Source organism: Macrobrachium rosenbergii, chromosome 43, assembly GCF_040412425.1.
Source record: "Macrobrachium rosenbergii isolate ZJJX-2024 chromosome 43, ASM4041242v1, whole genome shotgun sequence".
NCBI classification, from domain to species: domain Eukaryota; kingdom Metazoa; phylum Arthropoda; class Malacostraca; order Decapoda; family Palaemonidae; genus Macrobrachium; species Macrobrachium rosenbergii.
In genome coordinates, this window is record NC_089783.1 from 28,973,005 (window position 1) to 28,989,645 (window position 16,641).

The 16,641-nt window shown below is 37.7% G+C and overlaps 1 long non-coding RNA gene across 2 annotated transcripts; it reads right to left on the reverse strand.

Moving 5' to 3' along the window:
- Positions 1–795: 795 nt before the first annotated feature.
- Positions 796–13,135, reverse strand: LOC136828700 (uncharacterized). 2 transcript variants are annotated; one of them, XR_010850190.1, is made up of 4 exons: positions 10,428–13,135; positions 2,857–3,007; positions 1,349–1,434; positions 796–1,149 (listed from the first exon to the last, which is right to left on the reverse strand). It is a non-coding gene; the product is annotated as an uncharacterized lncRNA (long non-coding RNA). The 2 variants fall into 2 exon arrangements; XR_010850188.1 differs by having other exon boundaries at positions 2,862–3,007; positions 10,428–10,678.
- Positions 13,136–16,641: the final 3,506 nt, after the last annotated feature.

Sequence of the window (16,641 nt, forward strand, 5' to 3'; positions counted from 1 at the left end):
TATATACTGTATTGAGCAAATTATTGTCCAAATTTATATATACTGTATTGTGCAAATTATTATTGTCCAAAAGAAAATTCATACCAAATGGATTAATTCATTAACTTTTTTATTATAATAAACACCATATACAGTACCAGCATATTTATTCATACATCTTTTCTCTCTTTTTTTAGGAACAAGCGAAGTAGGGTGATCTGTTTGAGAACTCTGCAGAATGTTTGTAAGCAGCTGCTGCTGTGAAATAAATTGGGTTGTCAAGACAACCTCAAGAATATACATGTGCTTATAAAAACAGCACAAAATCCTTGTAACCGGCTGGAGGAGGATGGTTGTGACTTGACTGCAGTTCCATTGCTTCCAGCAGAGAAGGAGGATGGTTGTGACTTGACTGCATGCAGTTCCATTGCAACGAGCTGAGAGATATAATGTTCTTTGGGGAAGAGGGGCTGGCTGGTCCAACTCATAACATGGCTGAGTACTCGACAGCATGGTCTAACCAGGATTAATAGAGTACAGGGTTATACCGTCCATGTTTGTGACGCCGCTAGGAGCTTAACATAAAAGAAAACCAGGAAACGAAGGGTCACTGTCAAATTTCACGTTCGGATTTCCCTTTCGCCTCCCATTAGAGCTGCATCCATACGTGGAACAAGAAGCCATGGTCGCAGTCGGGTCGTCGAGATTAGGACAGATCAGGTGAAGAGCCCCTTAATCACAGTTAAGAGAGCTTCCTTGTTCTCTTTACTCTGGTAAGGCCAATACTGACTGAAGACGAATGATCTTAACCTCGACAAAAAGCAGCCAGACGATGACGTGCGAGGTTGTCCTTATTTTGGTCAGAGGCGACTGATTCTGTACTCTTGTTACTGCATAACTATGTACTCTTGTTATTGCTTTACCATGTACTATCAATAACGAATACACCTTAGTCTTCATATTGTTATTCAACCTGACTAATGCTATTCGGGCCGGCACTTCAGGAGGGCGTTAACTACACTACCAGCTGTATGAAAGACGACGATTTTTGGAGGGCTAGCCTTGCTCAATAGTGTTGTTCTTGATAAAGGCTTGAGGGCAGTGAAGAGCTACATACACTCCTTCCCAGGTGTTAGTAACGTGCGATGACAGTGCACCCTGCTCTCCTTCCTGAATTAAACAAGCATTAATTAGTTTAATTCCTTTAAACAAGCATTAATTTGCTTAATTCCATACAAACTAATTTAGAGCACGTTGTACAAAATCAATTTGCATATCAATTACTTAATGTCAAACTACGAATTTCATTTAGAAATAAGTGGAATTTACTGAAATAAAACTTAATTGAAAATTTTCGTGTTAAAATTACCTTTTTATTCAGAACTGCAATATCCCTTTCATGAAATGTCGAAGTCAATGTAGCAGCGAGTTAAGTACCCTCACAAGGTTAGAATCCTGAAAAAAAAATTTTTTTGTTGTATAATATTCCTGAAAGGTGATACAGAAAGAAGTCAAAATCCACCCTACTATCTTTCTGTGAATTATTGTTTACACGTTAATACCTGTAAAAAAAATGAGAGTTCAGCATGATGACAAATATTGATTCCACATACGATACTTTAAAATACAAATGCCTCCTCTTGTGGTCTAGTTTCAGCAAGAAATAGAACTAATTTAGTCATGCCATCCCTCAATGAGGAATCACAATTATAACCAAGAAAGGTCATCATAAAATGATGTTGGTAAAATACTGTAAACTAATCTTCAGTTTCAGGATATGACAAGCTCCAGAAATGCTTCCTTGAGAATTCGAAAATTGGCATTTATAGTGTTGAAAAGATCTCCGAGGTTGAGTAGTAATTTTCTCGCCTTGATTTAAAGGAACTGACCGAATCCAACTAATCTCAATAGAGAAAACTCATGTGGGGATTCCAGTCACCTTGGATTCCCTCTGAACTTGGCAAACTTGTGGGCAGTCACAGAACGATGATGAAGAATGAAAGAGGCGAAACCCAATAAAAACAAAGAAAGTGGTAACAAAGTCCGCATGTACGAAAAATCCAAGAAATTTAGGCAACATAATTAAGAAGACAGAATTGCTAGTTCACCAAACGGGAAGACCATCAAACTCGTACATTATCCTGGCTAGTTCAGAATGCTGAATACTCGTAAATGGTAGTATCTGACGTGACTGCCTGCCTCAGTGGTCATATGTAAGGGTATCTCAGTATACCTTGTACCATACACACACCACAATACTTAACACTGGCTGCAATAGCCAATGCAACGTAACAGCCCACGGGTATCAAACACCTGCTCACTCAAGGGGCACCACCCAACAATGCTGAATACCATATACTTGAAGTATCCTCAATCTGTTTCCTAAATTTTGCTGTCAAAATAAATACCTTCTTCGATTAAGAAATAAAGGCACACTAATATAGGCATGGTTCAGTAGGCTGGACGTTACAGTGCTCCTCTTAGGACCTATGAATTGGGGCTTTCATCTAGTATCACAATATTCAAATAAGAATAAAACTCATTACAGAGCACCTTCACTGGTTGGATAAAAATTCCACAGCAAGGTATCTGATGCTGACGTGGAATAAGTTTGATAACTGATATTTCCGTGCAGGTTCTGTGCACTTTTTTGTAAAATAGATAAAAGCTGATTATCTGTCCTCTTTCAATAACGAAAAAATTACTTCTAAGGATATAAGATCGTGCTCTCTAACTTAAAGCATGCACCAGAGCCAAACAAGATCAGAATGCTCCTCTGCACATACCTGAGATAACACTGTAGCATTAGAGCAACAAACAAAATTCAAAAGAATAAGTGAATTATGCCTCCTAATGAACGATGCAATGTTAACGTACTTTACCTGATGCAGGAGCAGAAGGACATCTTTCTTGGGGCACTCGATTAACATACACTTCATCATTTTAGCAGCACATACAGTCCTATTTGCTGCTCGCCGATAGCCTTTCCTCATTCTCATCTACTTCGTGCCTACAATTCGCCGTCATGCTGAAACTGGATTCCAAGCAAATCAGAATGATATATATCGATAACTTGGGGACTTAACTGATTGAAAGTTTTATGTTCAGGGAATAAAACATGTATGACAAGGAGGTTGAACTAGCTGATTAGGTAACAGAGCCAACCAAATTTCAAATAAGGGAAAATATTTGAAAGGCATTTCAGTTTTAATGCTTACACTAAAAACGAGATTCTAATTTTAAGGTTAGAATGAAAAATGGGAACTATTTACCAAAGCCACATCTAGAAATTTACCACTCTAAGATTTTAAAAAGTCACATAAACCTCATTTCTTCTTGTTATTTCAATCAGTGACGAAAAAAAAAGCAATTTTCACAAAAAATTCTAAGCTTTTGAAAAGGGAATTTTTAATGACTTAAAATTACTAGTGATGAAAGCAATACGATATTACTGTTATTTTATCCTCTTCTGAAGCAAAGCAATACGTAGTTCCCTTAGAAACCTCTAACTGGAAGCAAAATGACCAGCACAATATAGGCAAAGTGGCAGGCAATTAATGCACCTAAACCCAAATGTACGAACGCTCAACGTGGTACGAAACTGAGTGAAATCGATAACTATTCCACAAACTACCAAGAATGACGGACCAACCAGCATGTGAAAAAATGGGAAAAAGGAGACCAACATCGTGGGTTCTTGTCATGAAATACCAGCTGGCTTGCGTGGGGAAAGCAATATGAACAAAACTCATATTTCGATGTTTGAACATCTTGATATAAAAGACACTAAGTATAAATATGGTGCTTTTAAGCCATAACAGTTGGAAACTCGTTATTGCATAGTACTAGGTATACCAATATGATTCTCCCTAGCTTGAAACTCCTTTTAGCTCTGAAGCATGAGAATTACTTACTCATTAGTTTAGATCATGGCCAGAAGCAGCAGCAGTGGCAAGACTAACAGAACCAGAAAAGTGAGCAGCCTTCATGTACATATACAATAAGAAAACTATGGACAGGTGGATGAGTAAGAAGACTGCCAATTTTAAGCAAATAAATTATTCTCGAGACTTTAATTCCCCTTTATAGAACACAGTGAGTCAGAACCAAAGGTAACCAAGTATATCGTGTAAAATATTTAGGCAAGAAAACTGTTCATGACAAAAATATACAATTTTTTTACATTTTGCACTGATTATGCATAACCAAACGCCACAGTGAAAGTGCACCTTAGGAGGTCACAGAACCCATCATCTTGACAGAGTCTGGCCCAGCTGTCAGGTAAACCAGGGACCCTCTATAATTGTTCAAAATGAATGAGAGGGGCTGTCCTTGATAAACATATCTTACAAAAAATGGGTATGTCCCTGAAAACTGTATACTTAAGCCTTGACAAAGTCACTGAAAAAATAAAAATGGCTGAATTTGATCAAGCCAGCGCACATGTAACTTCTGCTTTGGATGGCATCCTCATTTCCTCTCATACGTATACGAGTATGAGCAAGAGCCAAAATACTTCCAAATTATATTTCTTATAATAAATTAGGTATCAGCTCCTAAGTACTGTATATCATAAAACTTTTAGGAAACTGTTTCGTGATTTTTATGAAGCTTTTAGTCAGTGAAAATTTATGCGGTGTACCAATACAAATGAAGACTTTCTTTAAAACAACAGTGCAGCAAGGTGTAACAACAGAGACTTATTACATATGACTATTGAATCCTCCACTAATAAGGTGCTGAACCATTAGTATGAAGTGTATGGTGTAATACTTTAGCCCATAACTTGTTCTTGTGCATTCGCTTATTTGGTGTTTGCAAATGCAGGTAACAACTTTGTGTGATATACAGTTCTACTTCGTTTAAATGGATACAGACTAGGCCTTTACAATACATAATTCAAACATGAGGCGGATTTGGTGTTAAAGGAATAGCTGTTTACAATTCCCGTCTTTTTTGAGAAACTGCCAATGGAATGAGCAACCTAATGCCATTTTCTAGTCTAAGGAAGAAAGGCTACAAGTCAAAGTAACCAGAAGCAGCAATTGAAAGCAAAATGTAAATACAGTAACTGAATCACATGATCCGAGGGCTTTACATTAGCACGGATGCAAATGTTGGAAAAGGTGACCTAATAGGAGCAACAAGGCCACTTGAGAGAAGTAATTCTCACCCGACACTCAGCAAAACAGAACCTCAAGCTAGACCTATTAAAATACCTTTGATATACCGAGAGCTATAGAAAATGTTTTTCCAGTGTCCCACAGAGGTGACCTTGGATTGAAGGGGTTTACAAAAAAGCAGAAGTTTAGCAAAGTTTTAATTACTTCAGGAATGATAGGTCAAACAAACAGATGGCAATATGAAGGATCAACGCAGCCACCCTTCTTAGGGAAGGCTGAATGAATGTAGGATTTAACAGTTTGGCAGAACTGAAGCAAAGCACAGGGACCATTTTGCGTGCAAACTCTTTGAAGTATCGGGAGGGATTGAAGTATCAGGAGGGAATATGATCTGGGACAAAACCCTCGAGTGTCTTTAAAAGATGCAAGAACCATGATCAAAATGTATAAGGGAGTACAAAAGATATGGGAAGGTGAGTAAGATAAACAGAAGAGTAAGCTAACAAATAAAAGCCTAAGTGTGGCCTCTTAATTAAGAGAGCTGTCTGCAGAGCCATCAGGATTAACTATGAAAACCTGCATCCGGTTAGTCTCTCTTAACAAAGGACCAAGAATCTTTTTCAGTTGAGAGATGAGAGCAGGATTCAGGTTTCTTCATACTTTGAGGAAATAAAGTCTCCCACATTAGCCTTAAATATATCAAGGACAAATTCCCAAGATCTGGTCGTCCGTATCAGAAGCTTATTAAAAAATTATTACCACAACCTCACCTCTTAAAGAAAGTAGCGCAGTATGAAAATCAAAATACAAAAGTTAAGAGTAAACGTTGCAAGAAACAAGTAAATTATCAATTGTGACAAATATGAGCCTAAAAAACAAAAATGTTCACTTGGTTTGAGCTTCTGAAGTTCCAACACAACTATGCGACTCTGCTAGTTATAATACAAGATAATTTACAATCAATCTTTTCAAGCCTAACACAATGCATTCATATTTAATATAAATAATAAGTATACCTTAGTTTAACCAGACCACTAAGCTGATTAACAGCTCCCCTAGGGCTGGCCCGAAGGATTAGACTTATTTTACGTGGCTAAGAACCAATTGGTTACCTAGCAAGGGACCTACAGCTTATTGTGGAATCCGAACCACATTATACCGAGAACCGAGAAATGAATTTCTATCACCAGAATTAAATTCCTCTAATTCTTCATTGGCCGGCCGGAGACTCGAATGCGGGCCCTGCAGAGTGCTAGACCGACCCGTCCAACGAGGAACTTAATATAAATAATAATGAGGCAAAAACACTACTCTGGGTAACGACACTTATCACATTTCTGTGGTCAGTATAATCCACAACGATCCCATCTGTTAAAAACAGCCCTAGGCAAAAAAAAAAAAAAAAAAAAATCTTACGAATTTCATGACCAGAATCTGGACAACTCTGTAAAACACTAGAAATGAAAAAAAAAAAAAAAGTGAATCACAAGGGCCTAATGAAATAACTTTTGCCAACATTAAAAAACAGCTAACTTAAGAGAGACAACTAGGTGCTAAGCAATTTCAAGTCTTAACAAAATACAAATGAAAAATACCTTTTTGGACCTATACCACCATAAGCACCTACGGTAAGCAAGATATTCATTTTATAGGAGAGATGGCCAAAGAAAGCAGTTTAGCTTCGGGAAAACAGAAATGAGGCAAAAGAATTTAATTACTTTACTGAGTAGGTCTGTTTAAACCAAAATTTCCCTCTCCCGCTTCTGCTGGACACAGGCTGATACCGGATTACTGGTACACACAACTGTAGATCAATCTGAAATATTCAATGTCTCTGTGTCAAGTTCAAAGGGCCTAAGAGCCCTCTAATATGCTTAAGTTTTGGGTACTGTTAGGTACCTTGCCTCACTATCTCAAAATTTCCCATCTACTCGTCATTATCAATGTCATTTGTTGTAATAGTTGTCAATGTCAGAACTTAATTTTCTAATTGTTGTTTGGTGTGTTGACATGGAAAATCTGAATATGATTACTTAGGCCTAATCATGTACAGTATCCTTGAATTAGAGTTCTCACTTTGAGGCTGACTGCAAAATTCGTTTATTACTGGATGAATCACTTGTGTAACACTAAGCACACGCACACACACATACATTAATTATATATATATATATATATATATATATATATATATATATATATATATATATATATATATATATATATATATATATATATATATATATAAGTGAAAGTACTGTCAGTAAATTTGTAACTTTGTGCGATATAGAAATCCAAGCCGCTTGACCGATCTAGTCAAAATTTAGCACATGGCCATCATTTGACCAAACTTAGATAACAGAGTAGGTTTCAAACCCGTACCCACTTCCCCTTCCCCAATCCTCCTTCCCTTTGTAACTTATGAGGTAACTGGATGAATAATCTGGACAAAATTTGGCACTTGGCCATCATTTGACCCAAATTAAATAATAGGGTAGGTTTCAAACCCATACTGCCTTCCCTTAGTAACTTATATGGTAACTGCTTGACCAATATAGGCAAAATTTGGCATGTGGCCATCATTTGACCCAACTTAGATAATAGGGTAGGTTCCAAATCCTTCCCTTTGTAACTTATGTGGTAACCGCTTGACCAATCTAGACAAAATTTGGCATGTGGCCATCATTTGACATAACTTAAATAATAGGGTAGGTTTTAGTCTGAACCTCTTCCCCTTCCCACTTTCCCTTTGTAATTTATGTGGCAAATAAACTCTATGGGTTTATCATACCTCATTTCATGTACTCGATACCATAGAAATATATTATGGAAAATATTTTCCTTTCCTGCGATTAATTAGTAATTCTGTATCAAGGTTTGTGTTTAGGTTTAGTGAGAAGTGTGTTTAGGTTTAGTGAGGGTGTGTGTGTCGAGGTTTAGTGGGGTGTGTGTTTAGGTTTAGTGGGGTGTGTGTTTTGTATTTAGGTTTAGTGGGGGGTAAATGGGATAGTCACCACAGTAATATTTGGATAAAATGGACAGGCAGCACGGTAATACCTGGATAAATGGGTCAGTCAGCACGGTAATAGCTGGATAAATGGGACAGTCAGCACAGTAATTCTTGGATAAAAGAGACAGACAGTACAATAATATCTGGATAAATGGGACAGTCACCACAGTAATACCACCTGGATAAAAGGGACAGTCAGAACAGTAATACGTGGATAAAATGGACAGATAGAACAGTAATGCCTGGATAAATGGGACAGTCACTATGGTAATACATGGGGGAGAGTCACCACAGTAATGTCTGGATAAAATGCGATTTCCTGCATTCTATTTCATTTTAGGGTGACCTGCAGGACATTGATTCATAGCCTACATTTTCAGTTGCAGGGCCTGCACAAGACAATACTGTTTAATGGAAAGAAACAATCACCACTTAACTACTGACTTCTAGAGATTTTTATGTTAACTACAATGGCAAAATTGAGACTTATAAATGTGAGACTAACTTGCAGTAGATTCAAAGTAGGATTGCAGAGGTGGATTGTTTGAGTAATATGTCAAACATGGATATATTTTTTACCTCTTGGATTTTCAAAATATGCCATGGACCTCAAGTTTCAACTTGAGGTAACATTTTTAGGTAACAAACAATACTGTAAAATATGCTGAGACAGAGAATCAGAAAACGGATTTCTGACATTTCAAACAACGCTGGTGATCTGTTTTGTGTGGGGGAAGGAATTATCATAGCAGCCTAGCCTAGCTAACTGATGATGGCTATTTGGCTTCCAGCACTACTGCTCCTGGTTATTGCTGCTGTGCTAACCCAATGTAACTTTGAATTCACTGACCTGAAACATGTGACAGGTCATTGACTGAGGCTAATGCTGCTGCTGCTACGGTATCACTGGATGCTGTTTTTTTACAGAAATTTCTAATGTCCATGGTTAAACACCCTGAGGCTACTTGAACAAGGCTGCTGTTCTGCCAGACGTCAATGCTTAGAACACTGAGTGCACAACGTAACTGTTGGCGGAATTATATTTTTCTAGTTGTGGCGCATTATAATAATAGCATTTTAAAATTGAGAAATGAAGGTTGCTGTTGTAGACTATTTGCCCAGTAATAAGTTTTAATGTAATTTATAGGGAACATGGTGTCAGGGTTGTCAATTTTTAAAAGCTTAAAAAGATCACGGGCTTTTGAAGTGAGATTCAGGGCTTCAGTCCCAGGAGCCATCCCCCAACTCTGCCGCTGGTAGCCAGCTTCATGGGTCATATACACTATTATAGTCTAAGTTAGTTGTGGTTTTGGGCCTTCATTCGTTTTACATCATGGCCTATTTTGATCAGTATTTTGTTAAAGTGCTCTCCTTCTAAATATGTTGATTTTACAGGGGCATTTCAAAGATTGTTTTATGAAGAGGGGAAGCAATGACTGACCTCAAAGGAGATAATTTCCTAAAGTATCTAAGGCCCTTATATCAAATTTGTACAGTGTCCCTTATGGCAATAGGCTACTCCAAAATACCGCCTAAATATAAAAAATTTTCTTGAATGTAGTGTAATCCTAGCCATATCCAATTTAGAAGCGTAAAAGTTTGATTAAATAACTGAGAAATTACAAAATATCACAATACCATTCATTACTACTAACACAAACACAAATGCTGCCATTTTGATCTAAGTTAGGCCTATTTGGTTAAGCATGTCTACAACAACATAGTCTAATCTATCCCAGCAAAATTTTACTTTAAACTATAGTATTTTGGACTTAAAAATATCCTTTTCCTATGTTTCAGTGAGTACTTTGAACGTTATTAATGACGTTCGTTTTGTTAGCAAATGACCTAACCAACCACACCTTAACTAACCTAACCTAAGGTACCATGTTCCTACCCTACTGCATGACATTAGTTGGAAAATACTACCATCCACCAACTTACCTTAACCTGAACTAGAATTATCTGTGGGTTTAAGGTCTTTGTATTTCACCTGTTCTGTGTTTTCTACCGCCCAAAAACTAAGCATTCCCACCGAGGGCCCCCAAATTGTAGGGTTTAAGGGTGAGGTCCACCATCACTCAAAGTACTCATTAGCTGAAGAAAAGAATCTCAAAAACGTTCAAAGCACACAATAAAATACAGAAAAATATTATTATCGGGTCCCAGATGCAATAAAGCTGTGTTTACAATAGGCCTAACAACATGAACGGACAGATCAGTGGATGATTTACACCACAAAGTTTCCACAATTTAAGTAAGGCGTATTATAAGAATTATTTCTTGCAAATTAAACCACAAAAATAAAAAGTTACCCGACAAACGATGTTAAAGCGATTTTGTTAGGACAACCGTCACCGTGTACAACTTCTTCCAACCAAAGACCGTCCACAAGTGACGGCCTCGTCACAGGACCTATGCATTCTTGTTCCAGTAATGTAAAACACTTAATGACTCATTTAAAAGTAAAGTTAAACATAACATTTATTTCCAGTCGGATAACTTAAATCTGGTATTTTTGGGCAATGGAAATAAATTTAAGTTAAGAGTATTCACCTTCTGATGTAATTTTATAAAGTCATAAATATAAATACAAAAATGTTTGGCTAAGCAATGTTTTCATATTTCTCATTTACATTTAGCTGCAAATGATATCTTGTTTATTTAAAAATGTTGCATACTTGTATTAGCACAAATTCCATACAAATTTTATCAGCCTTTTATCTGCCAGTGACATTGTTAAGGGAATAGACACCAGTTTTTCACGGCACCAGGAGTTCAGTGATGTCATAACTTATCTTTATGAAGCCTGAAAATTTGTAGCAGTGCAAGCCAGAGACTTACCTATTTAAAATGACGAAATCCATAATTTTAGATTGTAAAAGCTTAACTTTTGAACATTGTAAGGAAAATTATATGCTATGAAAAGTCTCGTGTAGCGAGTCCAGTAGGTAAAAAAAATTATACGCAAATTGAAAAAATGGACCGGGTTTTGTTACCTTCGGTATTTTAACATTCTCGAGATAATTCACACTTCATTGATAGGTGGCAAATGTATTCGTGCAAAATCAACTCTGGCAAAAGACAAGAAGAGAAGTTGTTGGCCCAAGGAAGCGAAAATTTTAAATGATCGCATCGTAAATTTCGTAATACAGTGCATGTCTCCTGCTGTATAAAAATCTACACGAATCACTTCTCCAGTTTTTATTTCACCGGAAGTATAAATAAAAACTCTTAAAAGATAACATTTTCAAAGTAGTTCAGTTACTTACAATAATATGGAAAAACTTCAGTAATGCAAATTCTGCAATCATAGGTAAACAGCACGTCTCTGAAGAAAACAATTACGGCTCAGTGGTTTTGTTGGTGAGGAAGAGACTAATTAAATGAGTTAATGTCATGACATTTTTCTTGAATTGGATTACTGCCGGATAAACGCTTCACGTTTGGAACAATGTTTCCATAAGTGAATCCTCAATATTTTTTTTAATCCATTTTAACGTTAAGTTTGTTGCATAATGGCTCCAGTAGGACTATGGGCATTGCTATGTTGCCATTTTTTTCGGCAATGTGTTTTCTTATAAATGTGCTCATCATATATTAATTACACTTTTAATATAATGTGTCTGGGCATCAGCCAATAAAAAGTTTTCCTTCTACTAGTTCTCCTTTAGTGGAATTGCTTAAAAATCCATATTCTTTGCGATCTCGTCTCCCAAAATGCAGAATTCCTTGAGTACTACTTACTTTTGTCATTCTACTTTATACTCCTTTCATGACTAAAACGACAGCAATATTTAATTATTTTTGCATTTGGTTCACAAATAGGATATATTAAGTACATTTGTTGCTCTACATACATTTTTTTTAGATTTTGCAATTTTTTCATTAAAAAGGGAGTCATTACCCATTATGCACGAAAATTCTAATGTTTACTTTCATGTTGCATTTTATGTATGATAATGTCGAATAAAAATTACTGGGTTACTCTTTAAGATACTCTTACTGGAATGCAGTTGATTGATCTCGTGTGTTATTCAAAAGAGCCTTAATATCCCATCACCCATCTTCTTCTTCTTTCAACCTTATTAATCCCACTGTATAGCAGGGTCGGCCGCTCAAGTCAACTTTCTCCATCTATTTCTATTCCTTGCATCTTCCTCCCCCCGTCCCACCTCACCCATATCCCTTCTCATCACATCCATCTGATCCAATTACTGGCACGTTCTTAGCTCTCTTGATTGGTTCCACCTCCTCTCTTTTCATTACATGGCCATAGTATCTCGGACGAGTTTCACTAGCCTTCTCCTTTACATTACATATACCAAACATTCTTCTTAAATCTTGACTCTCCCTCCTTTCCAGTAGTGATATTCCAGCAACCCACTTCACCACCCTCATCTCAGTTCTTTCCAAGTCCCTCCTCTTTCCTCTAAGTGCCCAAATTTCTGCCCCATATAATAGTACAGGTCTGATAACTGTCTTATAAATTTTCATTTTGAGCCTTAATGGCATTTTCTTGTCTAAAACAACTCCAGTTACTTCCCTTCATTTTCGCCTTGCTTCTTTCACTCTCTGTCTCATTGCTTTCTTAGTACCTCCCTCCTCTGCTGTTATTGATCCCAAGTAGTTAAACTCATCGTTCTGGTTTAGCACTGTACCATCTTCCACTTGAATGTTTACTTCTTTATGTCCTTTACTACTAATCATTAGTTTTGTCTTTCCAATGTTCACTTTCAATCCTTTTTTTTCTTGGGCTCCTTTCCATGCTAAAAACCTTTCTTGTAGTTCCTCTGTCTGGTACGCCATCATCCATAGGCTATATTATTTGTTCTTTCGTCTATACCTGCCCAACTTCTTTGACTTTTGCTTGTTCCAATTTTCACTGTTCAGTTAGCAAATCTTGTGGGACAACCCATAATTTATCTACATAAGACCTATTATAAAACAATAAGTGTCTGGATTTTGAAAATGGACATCCTACACTCACGTGTAATTGAGCTCTAGAACTATTTTATATTCAGTAAGAGGCATGCTACTGACTGATTGATTGAATAATTGTTACAGTGTTACAGTTGTAGCCTACCATCTGTTGACTGATGTACCGAAAGTATTGTTTTCATAAATATAAAATAGTATCACTTCTGATACTATTTATCGTACAGTGTAACCTGTTTAGAAGTTGCTTGCGCAACCATCTTTTGAATCTTTAATAAAGCTCAGCTGGAAAGTATAAAGTTAGAAAAAAGGCCTACAAATTCATTCAAGAAACTGAGTCACATCATTAGAATAAAATGAAGCACTAATTGCTTTAAACATTCTGAATAGTAACAATAAAGCCCTTGCCGTCTTTCCACAAACTTTGGTTAGGACAAATTTAACCTGGTACATACCTGGTTTGTATGGTTTGCAAATTGTCTTTCTCAGACAGGAGGATACAAAGCTCTTGGAACTGTTCTGTGATGGGTAAAAATTTATGTGAAAAGCTTCTAACAGCTGGTCTACATAGCCTTGTTCCACCGAGATACTACTTGAGCAGTCTCACTGGTCAAACAATGATTTTTAGATTGTCTCCTTTTATGAAGTCAATCATTGCTATGATGGTAAATGGTCACATGACTAACTGTTGAACAAAACTTGTCATGGAGTTGACCCCATCCCCAAAGCACTTAGGCTTTAGTGAAGAGATCACAACCAACTACTTTCAGTCAATGCAAAGTGCCTAGGCAATGACACAAACCAGCACGGGCACCCATATGTTTCCATTCTGCTGCCATCACTAGCTGTTTTTCAAAATACGTTCAGTGCCCCATGCCAGACCAGCCTGCCAAGGCTGCCATAGGTATCAAAATCAGGGTGAAGACTTCCGGAGCTGTGGCCAGGGTGAAGCACTCAAAATACCTTTTCTGTCCAAATATTGAAAATATATTATTTGAATGACAGCTGAAACCAGCGAGATTATGTACCAAGAAGGCCATTCACCACTTGCTTTTGCTAACACATTTGTCATTCCTGATGATCTAGGGCTTCACTTTTCATCTTTCCAAGAGCTCTCCTAACCTCTTCAGATATTACCTTCTCCATTGGTCCTCTGTCATGACCTTATTCATTTCTATTCACATTTATTTTCTCCCTTTATATGCTTTACTTCTTTCCTTATCCACTCGACTATCCTGAACATTTACTTTTTTCTCTCTGTTGTGCTAAACTGGTGATTCCATTCTTTCCAAATCATGTTTTTGTCACATACCTTTTATTCTTTCTTCCTTAGAAAGCGTTGACTTATATATAGAAATAATAAGAAGTACCTAAAGTAGATCCCACGGCTAGAAACTGGAACTAAAGGTTCAACACAAACCACTGTGGGAACTGTCCATTTGGGACAGATTACCAGCTGAGGTTGTGAACAGTCTTACTGCCAAATAGTTGTCACTGAGGCACCTCAATCCATGTCAACTCCCTGTATAATTCTATATCTTTTCAACTGCTTGTCTCTGACAGAGCTTGAGGCTCTCTTCCCTAGATATCAGATGTCTTTAAGCAGTTTCCAATGTTTTATTTGCTGATAATTTTGTTTATCTCATGATGTTTTAACTATTTTTCTTCCATGTTTGAACTTTTGTGATTCCCTCACAATCATCTTAGCTTGCAATAGTCCCAATTACATATGCCTTATCTGGTACAGGTATTGTAAAATGAGATAAACTAAGGATTGCAAAATATAAATGGAACAAGGGATTTCCGATGTCCAAATTGTATAGAACAAAATGACAAATTTTTAATCAATTGTATTTTTCATAACTAACAAACCTGCGGTCTTAATGTACGGAAAATTTCTCTAGTGCCTGCTGGAGTTTGGTTAAAAAAGCACAAGGATTTGGTGGCAATGGGATACAGACAATGGGGGTGAAGGAGGAGGGCACAGCCCGACCTGGCTTACCCCGCAACAACGCTGTGTTGTATCAGTTTTCCTTCCAGCCCAGGTAATTGAATGAGGGGTGGCTTGAGGTGGGCCATACAGTATATGTTAAGATAGCAGGTTTGTTAGCTATAAAAAATATAAATTGATTAAAAATTTGTCATTTTTTCATACACAAAACAAACCTTTGGTCTTAACACAGGGGAGACTTACTCTTGGAGGAAGGATCTAGTCAGCCTCAGAACTGACTGGAGGTTTGGCTCATCTGGGGTCACTTCCTGGCCAAAGACCAAAGATAGGACACAGGAAGGAGTCGTATGCCTCTAAGCTGTTAAGCAAAAGATTACTTTACAGCCAGACATCCAGGCTAAGAGACAATGTGAACTGCCTACACTTTGTCTTGGAGGAAAGTAAAGAACCTGAATTTGTCAGAGACAACAAAACTTACTGTACATTTGCCACCAACCTTGACTGTTGCCAGTTCCTCTCCCCCCTTGTAAGAGAGAGGAAGGGATTCATTTCTATTAAGGAATTTGTATTGTGCAGGAACAATCAAATACTGTATAGCAAAATAGAATGGGAGCTCACTCACCTTTATCTAACCAGTTCCAGCACATGATGGATCAAATCTCTCCACTGCCTGCCACTAGAAGAGAAAGGAAGAAGACCAATCATCCCATTCACTCTCACTTTCATAACCAACATCTTAGGTAAGATACAAACTGTCCTGCTAGGGGGACTAGATGAGCTTCACAACTTGTTGAGCTGCTATGGCTAGACCCAAGGAAAAAGTGTCCAAGGACCTGTGGGCAACATCCTGCAGATAGAAGGATGTGAATGAGGTCTGGCGAAGTCATGTACCGGCCTTCAAAATCCTGTGAACTGACAAGTTCTTTTTGAAAGTGATGGAATGGCCTAGGCCCCTAACATTATGCACCTCTTGCATACACTGTATTAATATATGTATGTGAAGAAGTATTGTAAGCTTGTCTAAACACTTCACGTAGCCAAAAGGAGACGGTATTCTTGGACACTACTTGTTGATTAGTAGTTCCAACCGGAGAGAAACCCGTTGATGACATCAATCACAGTAGACGGCCCATTTTTCCTGGTACAAGGCTGCAGATGATCTTCTGAGATAACCAGATATCTCTGTCACTGCTCTGTGAGAAAAGTCTCTGGCTCACAGGAGATACTGGACAGTCCAGCCGTGAAGAGATAGGGACCCTACCGATCGGTGAAACCCCTCGATGTGTGGCTGGCAAAGGTTACGCTGGGGGGGAATCTCCCTCGGTGCATCAGTCAGCAATGCTAGGAGATCAGGGTATCATTCTGCGTGTAGCCACAAGGGAGCCACCAGGGCCATCCTGAGGTTCTAAGAGATCATCACTCTGTTGATTACTTGTCAGATTAGGTAAAAGGGCAAAAAGACGTAACCATCCAGGTTGTTCCAAGGGTGTTTTAGAGCGTCTTCTGCCACAGCCCAGGCTGAGAGATCCATTGAATGAGTAACCTTCCACTGGTGTAATTGTACTGTCCATTTGTGAAGCTAACGGGATCCATACTGTGGTGGATGCTCAAACTTTGCAAAAGAAAAACAACCTAGTTGA